Below are 14144 nucleotides of genomic sequence, written 5' to 3'. Positions count from 1 at the left end.
CCTGCTGCACCACAGTGATGCTTTCTCCATTTCTGCGCATTCATTCTCAGTGTACAAATGCAGCACCAATGTTTCCTAAATGGCACCTAGTGGTGGAGTATATTATTATCCATCATTTCTTGCACGTGCTGTGAGCCCTGCAGTTGGCAGTTTGTTACTGCTAGAACTTTCCCCCTTTCACGACATTCCATCATGGCCACCAGGACCCAGTGCTTACATCAAGGAACACACAACACCAACTTCTTATCCTGCGTGTGAGCTTCCACACATGAGAAACACAAGAGGCACCCAACCTTCATGCCCTGGCTGATGTCACTAGGCACAATGACCTGCATCAAAACAAAGATGTCCTGAAATCATAAATGTACAGAATCATGGAAAGAATCATATGTTCTGTGTCATTACCTGTGCTACCAAACACCAGGGGACACTGTGCTCTGCCAGAAACCTGTGCTCTCTGAAGTGCACAACCCCATGCCTGCTATACAGGGGCAGCACATGCAAATAGGGCCTCCCTCTGCCCATGAAAACCAGCCCAGCCCTCACCCTGCAGCTCTGGCACAGGAGCTCCAGCCCCAGCACTCCTAGGTGTCCACTCAGTGATCACACTCAACACAGACGCTCACCATGGAGACACGGCTGCGCTGGCTTCTCCTGGTTGCTGTGCTCAAAGGTAATGATGGAGAACACGGGGCACCGAGTCTGGGAGAGGACGTGAGTGAGAAACACAGAGAGTGTGAGTGACAGTGTCCTGACCAGGACGTCTGTGTTTGCAGGTGTCCAGTGTCAGGAGCAGCTGAAGGAGTCCGGAGGGGGTCTGGTCCAGCCGGAGGATCCCTGAAACTCTCCTGCAAAGCCTCTGGAATCTACTTCAGTAGCTACGTCATGAGCTGGGTCCGCCAGGCTCCAGGGAAGGGGCTGGAGTGGATCGCATACATTTATCTTGGTTTGGTATCACAAACTATGTGAACTCCGTGAAGACCCGATACACCATCTCCAGCGACAACGCCCAGAACACGGTGTTTCTGCAAATGAACAGTCTGACAGACGAGGACACAGCCATGTATTTCTGTGTCAGAGACACAGTGAGGGACCCTCAGGCTGAGCCCGGACACAAACTTCCCTGCAGGGACGCACAGTTCCACCAGGGAGTGCACACGATGCATTAAGCTCAGAATATGGTCCTGCACAGGTGCAGAGGGAAATTAAGCACTGGTTACCTGTCAGGGAATTGGGGTTTCCTCTCCTACAGTTCTGAGAGAAGACTGCTACTTTTATGATTCTGTCCCCGCCACTGACTTCACTGACATAGAGAAGTTTGATGTGACAAGATGAAGTCCTATATGAACAAATTCAGGTTCGTGAACGATGACAGTGGTGACCAGGGTCAGAGATGTGGGACTCTCTGAGGACCTCGTGAGTGTTTTCAAGTCTGACTCAGGACAGTGCCCTCAAACACTGCCGACTTTAGAACAATTTTAGTTTTCCCTTAAAACTCAGAGAGAGCTGAGCCAGAGACTTGATTTGTTAACCTCAATTATATATGTCATCAAACTGCTCCTGTCAGAGTAGCCTGTGTGCTAAAATGAACCAACCATCTTATTTTAAAAGGTGGCTGTTCCACAGGTTCCACAGTCTTTATACCCGATCTCCATTTTTCCTTTAATCCTGAAACAGTCTGTGGTCCCTGTGTGAACGTCACAGCACTCAGGAATGTACTTGCAGCTCAGCTGTGTCTCAGGCTGAGCTTCTGTAGGCACCTGGGAAGCCTACAGGGACTTCCTCATCCTCTAGGTCATGGGACCCTCCTGTGGGATCCCTGCCTGAACTCAGGAGGGAAATGCACTGGACAATAGCAGTCAAGGTCATAACTGAATGGAAAGTGTTGGGTGTGCACTTCCAGCTGATCTGGTTCTGCTCCAGTGTCGTGGGACCCCCTGCACCTGCTGTGGTTCAGCAGAGCAGAAAGTGGGACACACAGTGGCTGTGCACTCTGGGGCTGGAGTCCACCTAACGGGGAGCTGTGTCTGTGCCTCCAGCATGATGACCAGTGTCCTGAGGCTGAATCATAGCTGCAAGAAGAGCCAGTCCCAGCGACCATGTGTCCAGAGTCCCTGCTCTTCACTCCGTGTCTATGCTCACTGGCGTCATCAATCCATTTGCAGTCTTAGATCAGTTTTAGAGAGGGAGACACCCAAGCTGCATATCAGAGTCCTGGACAGAGCCCATTTACACATTTCCCACACTTGTACTGACAATGCACCCTGGAAGACAGTAGGTGATGATTCAGTTTTAAAGAACTGAATTTTCACTATTTGCCATTCTTCCCTTTCCTGTCATGACTGTTTAATGAATAATAAGTGAATATAGACATATGAGGTACAATGATATGTGTTGAAAAATGAATGTATCAAATTGAGTGGAATTATGAAGTCAGAGTTATTGACATGCTCATCGCAAAACGCACTGTCGCTCCCCCACTTGCAGAGGAATGACACCGGACCCTGCGCTGTTGTGTTTGCCCGGCCCTTCCTGGGTTTGCTGCCGCTCCCCCCTGCTTCCGGGAAGGAGCAGCACACCACCGGCTGGCTCTCTCAGGGGTTGCTCAGATGTTCCTCCTGCATGTTGTCTCTCTCTCCTCCTTTATAGTCCTCTTCCACCAATCCCAACTCTGCTGGCGTTCTCTCCCCATGTGCTGAGCACGCTGCTCTCCTCCAATCAGGAGCGGGATCAGCTTCTGCAGCTTGTTAGTCGAATTGGTGAGGCAGCTGTGTGGTAGTTGTTTATTCTGTCTCAGCGCCATATGGTGGGAGATCAGATGCATAGAATTAGTCTTAGCAGTTCCAGTAATTTAGTCTAGTCTCGGTTGCTCCTCACACACACGTCTCATGTAGAATGGCATCTGTCTCCTGTTTTGGAATTCTGTAGATACAATATTCCCTTAACTGCTGTCACCATGCTGTACAGCAGATCCCTCAACATGTGGATCCTGCCGGCCTGAAGCTCTGTCCTTCTTACTCTTTACTGCAATATAAACTTCCTGTTAAAGCATAACCCTTTGCACTTGTCCTATTATCCATTCCATCTTCAGTGGAAATTTCACTGGATTATATGTGTGAGCTCTCGTGAATTATGCTGCATTAATTGTACATGGAACTGCAGAGGTGTTTGCCACAGTAGCTGTGGATCCACTGGGCACCTCCCTGGGATTTCATGTTTCTTCTACCAGGCAACAGTGTTTGAGGATCCTGTGATAATTGTATTTCTCAGCTTTTGATGTTTTCCATGGATGCTTTACTAACTTACCTGACTCCAGCCTTGTACCAGGGTTATCTTCTCTCTCTTCCTGCACAAGACTTGTCAGCTCTGGTATGTCTGATGATACTCAGTCTACCAGGAGGGGTGGGCTGTCTCGTTGTGCTTCTAACATGGACATGCATGAGGATCTCAGATTTAAAGCATTTTTATACGTTTGCCTTTGTATATTTTCTTCAAAAAATTACAGATATACTTTTACCTCTTTTAAAACTTGTATGTGTTTATTTGTCCAAAAAGACAAAGCAACAGAGACTGACAGACAGTGATCTACTGAATCCTGGGTAACTTCCCAGATGCCCATAAAAGCTGGATTCAGTCAGATCACAGCCAGGTGCATGATTTCAGTGCAGGTCTCACACATGGGATTAACTCAGACTTCTCATACTGCCTCCCAGAGTGCACATTGGCAAGAGTCTGAAATAGACCCAAAATTTGGACATAAACCTAAGCATCCTGAAACGGGAGGCAGGAATCCCACGTGATACCTTCAAGGCCAGTCCTGTCACCCACCTTATCAGTAACTACATTTTTTTAGACAGGCAGAGTTAGACAGTGAGAGAGAGAGAGACAGAGAGAAAGGTCTTCCCTCCATTGGTTCACCCCGCAAATGGCCGCTACAGCCAGCGTGCTGTGCCAATCTGAAGCCAGGAGCCAGGCGCCTCCTCCCAGTCTCTCATGCGGGTGCAGGGCCCAAGTTCTTGGGCCATCCTACAATGTCTTCCCGGGCTACAGCAGAGAGCTGGACTGGAAGAGGAGCAACCAGGACAGAATCTGACACTCTGACCGGGACTAGAACCCGGAATGCCAGAACAGCAGGTGGAGGAGTAGCCTAGTGAGCTGCATCGCTGGCCAATCAGTCACTACATTTAAACAATTGATTTCTTCCCTTGTGATTCAGTTGTAAGATGTCATTCAACATTTGGATCTAGGCTCCTAAGCATATGCGTAAGTATCTGTAATTTACTTTAAATATCTTTTATTTCAAAGGCAGTTTATAGCAAGAGAGAAACACCCAAAGAGATGAAGAGAGAATCTTCCATCCACTGGTTTCCTTCCTGAATGGCTGCAAAGGCTGGAAATGGCTGAGGCTGAAGCCAGGACCCAGGAACATTCTCTAGGTTTCCCACATGGCTTGAAGGGGACAAATACTTGGGTCATCATTGACCCAGATCCATTAGTAGGGAGCTGGATTTGAAGTGGAGCAAGCAGAATCTGAACCCATGCTCCTGTGTGATGCATGCATAGTAGGTATGGCAGCTTAACCTGCAGGGCCACAACATTGGCCCCCACGGGTGTGATCAGAAAATACTTTCTGCCCAACTGCAGGTGACTCCTGGTTCTTCAATCACTCTCTTTGTTACACAGGAGCTCTGTAGTCTGATCCATTATCTTTTGCCTATTTTTGCTTGGTTACCTGTACTTTGGAGATTATCAAAATGTCATTGCCCAAACCAATGTCAGCTTGCTTTTGTCCGGTGTTTTCAAACCAGTGTCAGCTTGCTTTTGTCCAGTGTTTTCTTCTAGAACTTTACAGTCTCAGGTCTTGCTTTTTAGGTATTTTTCAAGCTTACTCTGTTTCTGTATCTGGTGTGATATGACCACATAATTGAATTATTTTCAAGTGCATTCAAGTTTCCCCAACCCCATGTATGACAGAATACCCATCCCCCATTCTGTGTGTGGCACCATGCATGCAATCAGTTTTCTGAGAATGTGTTTTTTTTATTTCTACATTTCTGTTGTGCTCCATGGCTGTGGGTGTCTATGTTATCTCAGCACCAGGTCTGATTTCAGCTTAGCTAGGATGAAGCCTCCTGCTTTGCTATTTTTCTCAAGACTGTTCAGTCATCATTACCCTGAAATTTTCTTGTGAATTCCAGAATTTTATTCCTCTTCCTGTGAAGAATACAGGGTGTTTGACAGGAAATACATTGAATCTGTGAATCACATGGTAGCTTGGCTATTTTAGCAAGATCATTTTTTCATACCACAACTATGTCATTAAAATGTACAGGTAATCTTCAGATTCCTTTTCACTTTTTATTTATTTTTATTTTTATTTTTATTTTTTGACATGCAGAGTGGACAGTGAGAGAGAGAAAGACAGAGAGAAAGGTCTTCCTTTGCCGTTGGCTCACCCTCCAATGGCCACCTAGGCAGGCGTGCTGTGGCCAGCACACTGTGCTGATCCAATGGCAGGAGCCAGGTGCATCTCCTGGTCTCCCATGGGGTGCAGGGCCCAAGCACTTGGGCCATCCTCCACTGTACTCCCTGGAAACAGCAGAAATCTGGCCTGGAAGAGGGGCAACCGGGACAGAATCCGGCGCCCTGACTGGGAATAGATCCCGGTGTGTCAGCGCTGCAAGACAGAGGATTGGCCTAGTGAGCCACGGTGCCGGCTAAGACCCCTATCTTACACCTTATACAAAAATCCACTCAACAAGGATTAAAGATAAACACCTATGATCCCACACCATCCAATTAGTAGAGAACATTAGGGAAGCCCTCAAGACACTGGCACACGTTAAGAGTTCTTGGAAAAGACCTCAGAGACATAGGAAGTCAAAGCCAAAATTAATAAATGGGATTAGATTAAATTGGGAATTCTCTGTGTGGTAAAAGAAACACTCAGGCAAGTGAAGAGGCATCTGACAGCATGTGCGAAATTATTTGCAAGCTATGCAACGGATATGGATTAATAACCAGAATTTACAAAGAGATGAAGTAATTCCAAAAACAAAACAAACAACCCAGTTAAGAGATGGGCCAAGGAATTACACATTTTTAAAGAGGAAGTCCAAATGGCCAACACAGACACATGAAAAAATGTTCAGCGTCACTAGCTGTCAGGGAAATGCAAATCAAACCACAAGGAGGTTTCACATCACCCCAGCTAAAATGGCTTCATACAGAAATCAACAAACATCAAATGCTGGCGAGGTTGTGGGGAAAGGTGCCTGAATCCACTGTTGGTGGGAATGCAAACTGGTAAAGCCACTATGGAAGACACTATGGAGATATCTCAAAAATCTGAATATATAGTCCTACCTTATATGACCCCGGAATCCCCCTCCTGGGAACTTACCCAAGGGAAATGAATTCACTACACACAAGAGATACCTGTACCTCCATGCTTATTGCAGCTCTATTCACAATAGCTAAGATATGGATTCAACCTAAATGCTCATCAACCAACAACTGGATAAAGAAATTATGGGATGTGTACACTATGGAATACTACACAGTGGTAAAAACAGTAAGATCCGGTTATTCGCAACACAATGCATGAATCTGGAAAAGATCATACTTTGTGAAAAAGGCCAGTACCCCGGGGACAAATACCACATGTTCTTCCTGATAGGTGAGACCTAATAGAGCACCCAAAAGGAAACCTAGGTAAGTGAAATTGACACTTCGAGAAGGGAAGACTTGAGCTGCCCTTCTCTTGACTGTCGAGGGACAGTTTTTTGTTTGTTTGTTTTTTGTTTGTTTGTTTATTTTTCTTCCTACTATTTGTTGAAGAATTTACATAACATTCAGTCCATCGTATGCACATACAGTCAATTGAAAATTGATCTCAGTAAAAAATAGGAATGGGAGTAAGAGCAGGAGGAGGAATTTTTTAACTGTAAAATGCATACATTCCTATGGACTTACTTCTAAACACACAATTTAAAAATTTGTTGTGGGACTCCAAGTCCCATTAAGCTTAATTAAAGTGATTACATTAAGTGTAAGGTGAACACATAGATAGGATTGAGTGTTAAAGTGATCATATAAATAGGATCAAGTTCCTGGTAATAAGAAGAGATAGAATTTAAAAGGAGAGAATGTTCCAACATGAGCAGAAGTCTACACAGCAGACTCATAGAATGATAATCGCTTTAAGTAACACTCTGACCTGATAATCAGCCCTTCAGTCTTTCTGGTGTGGCTGAAAAGCCCATGAGAACATTTCAGGCATGAAATCCAAGACACTGTGGCAAAAATGTTCTGCCTAAAGGATCTCTGTGACTGAGAACTCAGGCAGTAGAAGTGGCCTCAAAGAAGGAGGTACTTTTCTCTAAAGGGAGGAGAGAACTTCCACTTTGCTCATGGCCTTGTCCAAATACTATCAGAGTTTGTGGACTCAAATGGCTTCCATAGCCTAAGCAGCTCATGTCAAGAGTCTCAGGTGGTCACTGACATCATACGTAAGAGTGTTTATTGTTAAATTAACAACTGGTCTCACTGTGCACTAACTCCCCATGCAGGACCTCCATCCTCAATGAGTTCTATTATGAGAGTTGACTGTAAACCAGTTCTCAAACAGTTCTTGGATATGTGTGTGTGTGTGTGTTTAAATCTTTACATAGTACAGAGCTGGTTTTCTGTGTAGCAATACAAGTGAATCTTGATGATGGATCTTGATCTTGAATCTGTGTACCAACTTAAAATGAGTCTTATTGGAAAACTGAACTGACAAGTGGAGAGGGATGAGAAAGGTGGTGGGAATGTAAGTGGGAGGGCAGAAATGCTGGGAAGAATATCCATATTCCTAAAGTTGTACTATGACATTTTTATTCCTTAAAAATAAATTTTAAAAAATAAAAAATAAATTCAAAATTGAAAAACAATAATATTGTTATGTGGACATCATTCAGCCTGTTGATAAATTTCCTCCAGGACTTTAAAAGTTTGTTGATACTACATATGCAATCTTTTAGAAAATATTTATTTATTTATTGAAAGTCAGTGTTACACAGAGAGAGGGAAAGACACAGAGACAAATTCTCCCATCTGCTGGTTTACTCCCCCAAATGACATTGACATCTAGAGCCAGGAGTTTCTTCCCAGTCCCCACATGGGTGCAGAGGCCCAATCACTTGGGCCATGCTTGTCTGCTTTCCCAGGTGCATCAACAAGAGATGATTGGAAGTGCAGCTGGAATAAGAACAGACAGCAGTATGGGATGTAGGCATCACAGGTGGAAGATTCACATGCTAAACCACTGTGATGTTTTCTCCATTTTCTGCAAATTTGTTCTCAGTGTATAAATGCACCAGTGATTTTTCATAAATGGCATGTAGTAGTGGAGTATATTTTTCTCCATTATTTGTTGCACGTGCTATGAGCCCTGTAGTTGGCAGTTTGTTTCTGTTAGTAGTCTCCTGCAAAGCCTCTGGATTCACACTCTAACCATGCAATGGACTGGGTCCGCCAGGCTCCAGGGAAGGGGCTGGAGTGGATCGCAGCTAATGGTTATAATGGTGATAGCACATACTATGTAAACTCCGTGAATGGCCGATTCATGTTCTCCAGAAACAACGCCCAGAGCACAGATTTATTGACAAGCTCATCAGAAAACCCTATGTTTCCATGGTAGAATGGCATTTGTCTCCTGTTTTGGAATTCCACAGACACAATATTCCCTTCACTGCTGTCACCATCCTGTGCAATAGATCACTGAATGTGTGGACCCTGTCGGGCTGAAACTCTGACCTTGAACAGCGTCTCCTCTGCTCCTCCCTCGCTCAGACTTTGGTCTCACCATTGTATCCTGCCTCTGTGAGTTCATCCTTTTTATCTCATGTAACCAGCATCTCATATTACTTGTCTTCTTGGCCTTGATGGTTTTCAGAGTGTACTTATCCTGACACATTATCCTTGGACATTATTCTCTAGGATCATCCAAGTTGTCCAAAATACAGAATTTCTTCCACTTTACTGCCATATAAACTCCTGGTAAAATGTAGCTTTGTACATTTGTTCCATTGTTGATTCTTTCTTCCATGAAAATTCCATGGATTATATGTGTGAACTATTGAGATTGGCGCTGCTTTAATTGAACATGGAACTGCAGATGTTTTTGCCACAGTGACTGTGGATCCAGTGGACACCTCCAGGGATATCATGTTCCTTCTACCCAGAAATGGTGTTTGTAGATCCTGTGGTAATTGTACTTGTCAGTTTTTGATGATTTTCCATAACATTTTTACTAATTTTCCTGACCCCAGCCTTGTCCCAGGGTTGTCGTCTCACTCTGCCTCCCCAAGAATTGTCAGCCTTGGATTGTCTGGTAATTCTCATTCTACCTAGAGGGATGGGATGTCTCATTGTGCTTCTAACAGGGATATGCATGCTGTTCCCAGGGTTACAGCATTTTGTATGTTTCCCTTTATATAACGTCTTTAAAAGTTTATAGATATTATTTCACTTATTTTAAAATTTGTATGTATGTATGTGTCCAAAAAGAGACTGAGACTGACAGTGATCTTCCAATTCCTGGTCACTTCTCCGATTGCTACAAAAGATTCAGCTGGGTCAGGTGACAGCCAGGTGCTTGGAATTCTGTCCAGGTGTCCACATGGCAGTACTTGGAACTTCACCTATGGCCTCCCAGAGTGTGCTTAGGCAGGAACATGACACTGGAACCAAACTAGGACACAGCACTCAGCATCCTGACAGGGGAGGCAGGAATCCCACAGGCTCACTCCAGTGCTGCTCCTGTCACCACCTTATCATCACTGCATTTAAACAATTGATTTCTTCCCTTGGGATTCAGTTGCTTGAGATCATTCAACATTAGGAAATAGGCTCCTAATCATATGCATAATTAATCTTCAATTATTTTAAGTATCTATTTATTTTATTTTAAAGTCAGTGTTATAGCAAGAGAGGAAGAGACCAACAGATAGAGAATCTCAATCCGTTGCTTCACTTCCTGAATGGTTACAATGTTGGGGCTGCAAAAGCATGAAGTCAGGAGCCTGGAACTTCCTGCAGTTTCCCACAGGGCTGGAAGGAGACAAACACTTGGGTCATGGTACACAGTGATCTCCATTGCACTTCCTCCCTCTGTGAGTTCAAGCTTGTAGACTGCATATATAACTAATGTCACATACTATGTGTCCACATGTACCTGCATTATTTCTGTTAGCATATTATGCTCAAGGCTGACCCATGATTTCCTAATGACAGAGCAACCTCCTTCTTAACACTGAGTAATATTCCATGTCAAATGTAACAGACTGCATTCACCGTTTTATGCACATTTTGCTTTATTGTAGACTGAACTATTGTGAACACAGCTGCATTACCTGAACCCAGGACTGCAGGTGAATTGTGACACAGTGACTTCATACCCAGTGCTTGAGCTGAACTCAGAGTCATGGTTACAGAACAGGGAAGAGGGGGAACACAGGGGATGGCTGATACCAGGGCACAAAGCACAACTCAAAGGAAGGAATAATTCTGCCCACACCACAGTGGGCTGACTCAGTTCACTACAACCCATGACATGTTCCACAAATAAGCAGTACTGAGGACACCCGGTCTCCCAACACAAAGTGATGGAACGGAGGTAGAAATGTGAATGACAGTGAGTTGATCTGTGCCCATTTCTACAACACACAGATTCCAATAGCACACTACACACCACTAACACATACAGTGTTCTGTGTTAATGAACAGTTTTAAAATAAGGTAATGGATGAATAAGGAAACAAGACATAGTATCCTTAAATGAATCCACTTGCAGTCTTTCATCTGTGTAAATATGGGCGGCAGGCATTAGGACAAAATTGGCAAAGTCCCCACTAGGGACACCCGTGTTCCCATCAGAGTGCTTCTTGAGCCCAGCCACACGGCTTCCTACACTTTTTCCTGATAACACATCATGGTAAACTACAGATGACGCTATAGCGATAGAGCCCCTACAACCGACAAAGGAAACACAGACGCAGTTCTGGGCTCCAGGTTTTAGAAAGGCTAACTCCTAGATGTTGTAGGCATTTGGGGAGTTTGGGGCTGTCAATCCAAAGGCAGAAATCTCCCATTTTCATCTTTGCTGTCCATCACTACACTTGTGTTTCTCTCACCCCTTCTCTCTATCACTATTCCAATGTCTTTCATATAGATGATATAGATGTCAATAGATAATATGAAACAATTGTTATTTAAAAAATGAAGGACATGATATTGCTAACACTGGATACTAAGGGTACACACATACTAAAATGAAAAAACAATAAAACATAAAAAATTCATATGATCCGAATCCTATCATAGCCTACACCCACAGGACATGTACATCTGCCCTGGGCCCTGTCCTGTCTGAGACGTCTACTCCAGGGCTGGCTATATAGGGGCATCTCATGCAAATAGGGCCTCCCTCTGCCCATGAAAACCAGCCCAGCCCTCACCCTGCAGCTCTGGCACAGGAGCTCCAGCCCCAGCACTCCCAGGTGTCCACTCAGTGATCGCACTCAACACAGACGCTCACCATGGAGACTGGGCTGCGCTGGCTTCTCCTGGTCGCTGTGCTCAAAGGTAATGATGAGAAACGCGAGGCACTGAGTCTGGGAGAGGACGTGAGTGAGAGACACAGAGAGTGTGAGTGACAGTGTCCTGACCAGGACATCTGTGTTTGCAGGTTTCCAATGTCAGGAGCAGCTGGTGGAGTCCGGGAGAGGCCTGTTCAAGCCTGGGGGATCCCTGAAACTCTCCTGCAAAGCCTCTGGATTCTCCCTCAGTAGCTTTGGAGTAAGCTGGGTCCGCCAGGCTCCAGGGAAGGGGCTGGAGTGGATTGGATGCATTTATGCTGGTAGTGGTAGCACAGACTACGCGAGCTGGGTGAATGGCCAATTCACCACGCCCAGAACACGGTGAATCTGCAAATGAACAGTCCAACAACAGCGGACATGGCCACCTATTTCTGTGCCAGAGACACAGTGAGGGCCCTCAGGCTGAGCCCAGACACAAACCTGCCTGCAGGGGCGCGCGGCTCCACCAGGGGGCGCACAAGACGCACTGAGCAGACTCAGACCCATTCCCAGATGTGGTGGGAGGTGAATCCCTGGTCCTCCTGAGGAAATTGGGGTTTGTGGTCCTGTAACTGTTTCCTACGTTCCGATCTGGAAGGATGATTCTGTCCCTAACACCGATCACTGAGCAGAAGTTTTGGTATCATGGTAAGACGTCACATGAAGAAAATGGAGTCGTTTCTGGAAGAATGAATGACATCTTTGGGGTCCCCAGCATCTGAGACCTGACTAAGCTCTGGGCACCCGGGGAGTCTTTTCCTGTCCAAATCAAAGAGGAGCTCTCCGTGGAATTCTCTGATGACGTCATCTGGGACCCTGCTGAGAGCCCAGGGGCAGTGTAGAGCCGGTCAGGGGCTATGGATGCTGCAGTGTTTCACATCCATGCCCTCCCCTCCTGCACAGCTGGGCCCCCGAGGGACAGAGCTGACCCCGTGGTCCTGGTCCCTGGGGCTCCCATGTCCATTCTCTGCAGCTGTGCCCTCGTCTCCCTTTCACTTCCTCACCCTGAACTCACAGGTTGAGGTCCACGTGCTCCAAACCCCAGGTCAAGGATTAACCTGCAGCTCAGGGGTGGCTCAGGCTGTGGCTCCTAGAAATCCTGCTTGCTCTTCCTCACTCACGTCTCCTGGGATCCCCGGACCTGCTCTCATTTGCAAGCAGAGGTGGCCGTTGGTAGTGCAAGGGGTCAGACTCATGGAAAACACTGGGTGTGGAGAGGTCTTGTTCCCCACACTCTGCTGGCCTTGTCTCCATCTCAGGGAGACCAGCAGGTGGGAAAGCCCAGTGAAGTCTGCACTAGAGTCCAGGTGGTTCTGGACTGTGTCCCTGTGAGCCCACCAATGATCCAACCCTGAAGCTGCATCCCTGCTGCATGAAGGGCCTGCCCCAGAGACTGTGTGTCCAGAGACACCGACTCCTTCCTCCAGGGACTGCCTGCACCTGTTCTCAGCCATGCTCCTCCTTCTGTGGAAGCAAAATTGTCCTTCAACTCTCAACTTTATCATCATCAGGAATGAACAAATTTTCTGCTCTTCACCAGGATAACTGCATCAACCCCATGTGTTTACTAAATGTCTCCTGCAAAAATGCAATTGTTCTCTCATGTAGGATTCTTACAGAAACTGAAGCAATTCTCTCAGCTGAAGTAGAAATGACTAATTTGGAGTGGCTCTGTCTAAATTTGGAGACAAAGGAGAGTCTCTGTTTCAGGTGGGAACAGATGAGTGGCTAGTATGTTGCTATGCACCTGTTTTGTTTTGTTTTGTTTTGTTTTCCGCATGTTGGTTCCAAATGTAGTACCCCAGAGGGGAGGCGTGTGGAACTCACAGCTGTAGAGGCTGACGTCCAGGATCAGACAGTGAGAATGTTGTGCCATCAGGCATGCAAATATTGTGAACATCATACAGTTTTCAGGCATCCTAATATTGTGAACATCATACAGTGTTCAGGCATCCTAATATTGGGAACAGGGATGGGAGGGACCCCATCCCCACACAGGACATCAGACGAGACCAGGGTTGACTCTAGCAGCACTGTGCTCTGTGCTGAAGCTGGGGACCCAGGAGATCTACTGTGATCTCCTCCAAGAGCAGATTCCCCAGAAGTGAACAAATCCCACTAGGCCTCACTCGCAGAGCTCCCCCACTTCTCCCACAGTCACCCTGGAATCACTCCAAAACACACACACCTTTGAGGACACACTCTGCCACAGGCAGAGGAGGGAGGTTTCCTTTCACACGCATTGTAGGCCTGAGACACAGAACCTGTTGTTCAGGATGAAGCCAGTTGTGTAAAACAGGTATTTTGAGACGTTAGAAGACTCAGGGCCAGTTTTAAACACAGCTCATGCAGACAGTCCTTTTGTTCCTTTGGGATACAGGCTACTGATCATACGTTCTATATGAAAATAGTTACTTCCATGTGTGTGTAGGCTGCTCACGTCTCATCGGTCCACTTGCAGTAGAGAAGCTCTGTAGTTTATGCAGCATCATCTGAAGAGGTTTTCTTACGTTGCCTGAACTC

General features: G+C 45.9%; 1 pseudogene; it reads left to right on the top strand.

Annotated features, from left to right (window-relative positions):
* Positions 1–627: 627 nt before the first annotated feature.
* On the top strand, positions 628–1169 carry LOC100349297 (immunoglobulin heavy variable 3-11 pseudogene; annotated as a pseudogene).
* The last annotated feature ends 12975 nt before the right edge of the window (positions 1170–14144 follow it).

This window comes from Oryctolagus cuniculus, chromosome 20 (assembly GCF_051225735.1).
Source record: "Oryctolagus cuniculus isolate XC-2025 breed Fujian yellow rabbit chromosome 20, ASM5122573v1, whole genome shotgun sequence".
Lineage (NCBI taxonomy): Eukaryota > Metazoa > Chordata > Mammalia > Lagomorpha > Leporidae > Oryctolagus > Oryctolagus cuniculus.
Note: the sequence above shows the minus strand (reverse complement) of the source record. Positions and strands in the feature narration are given on the sequence as shown.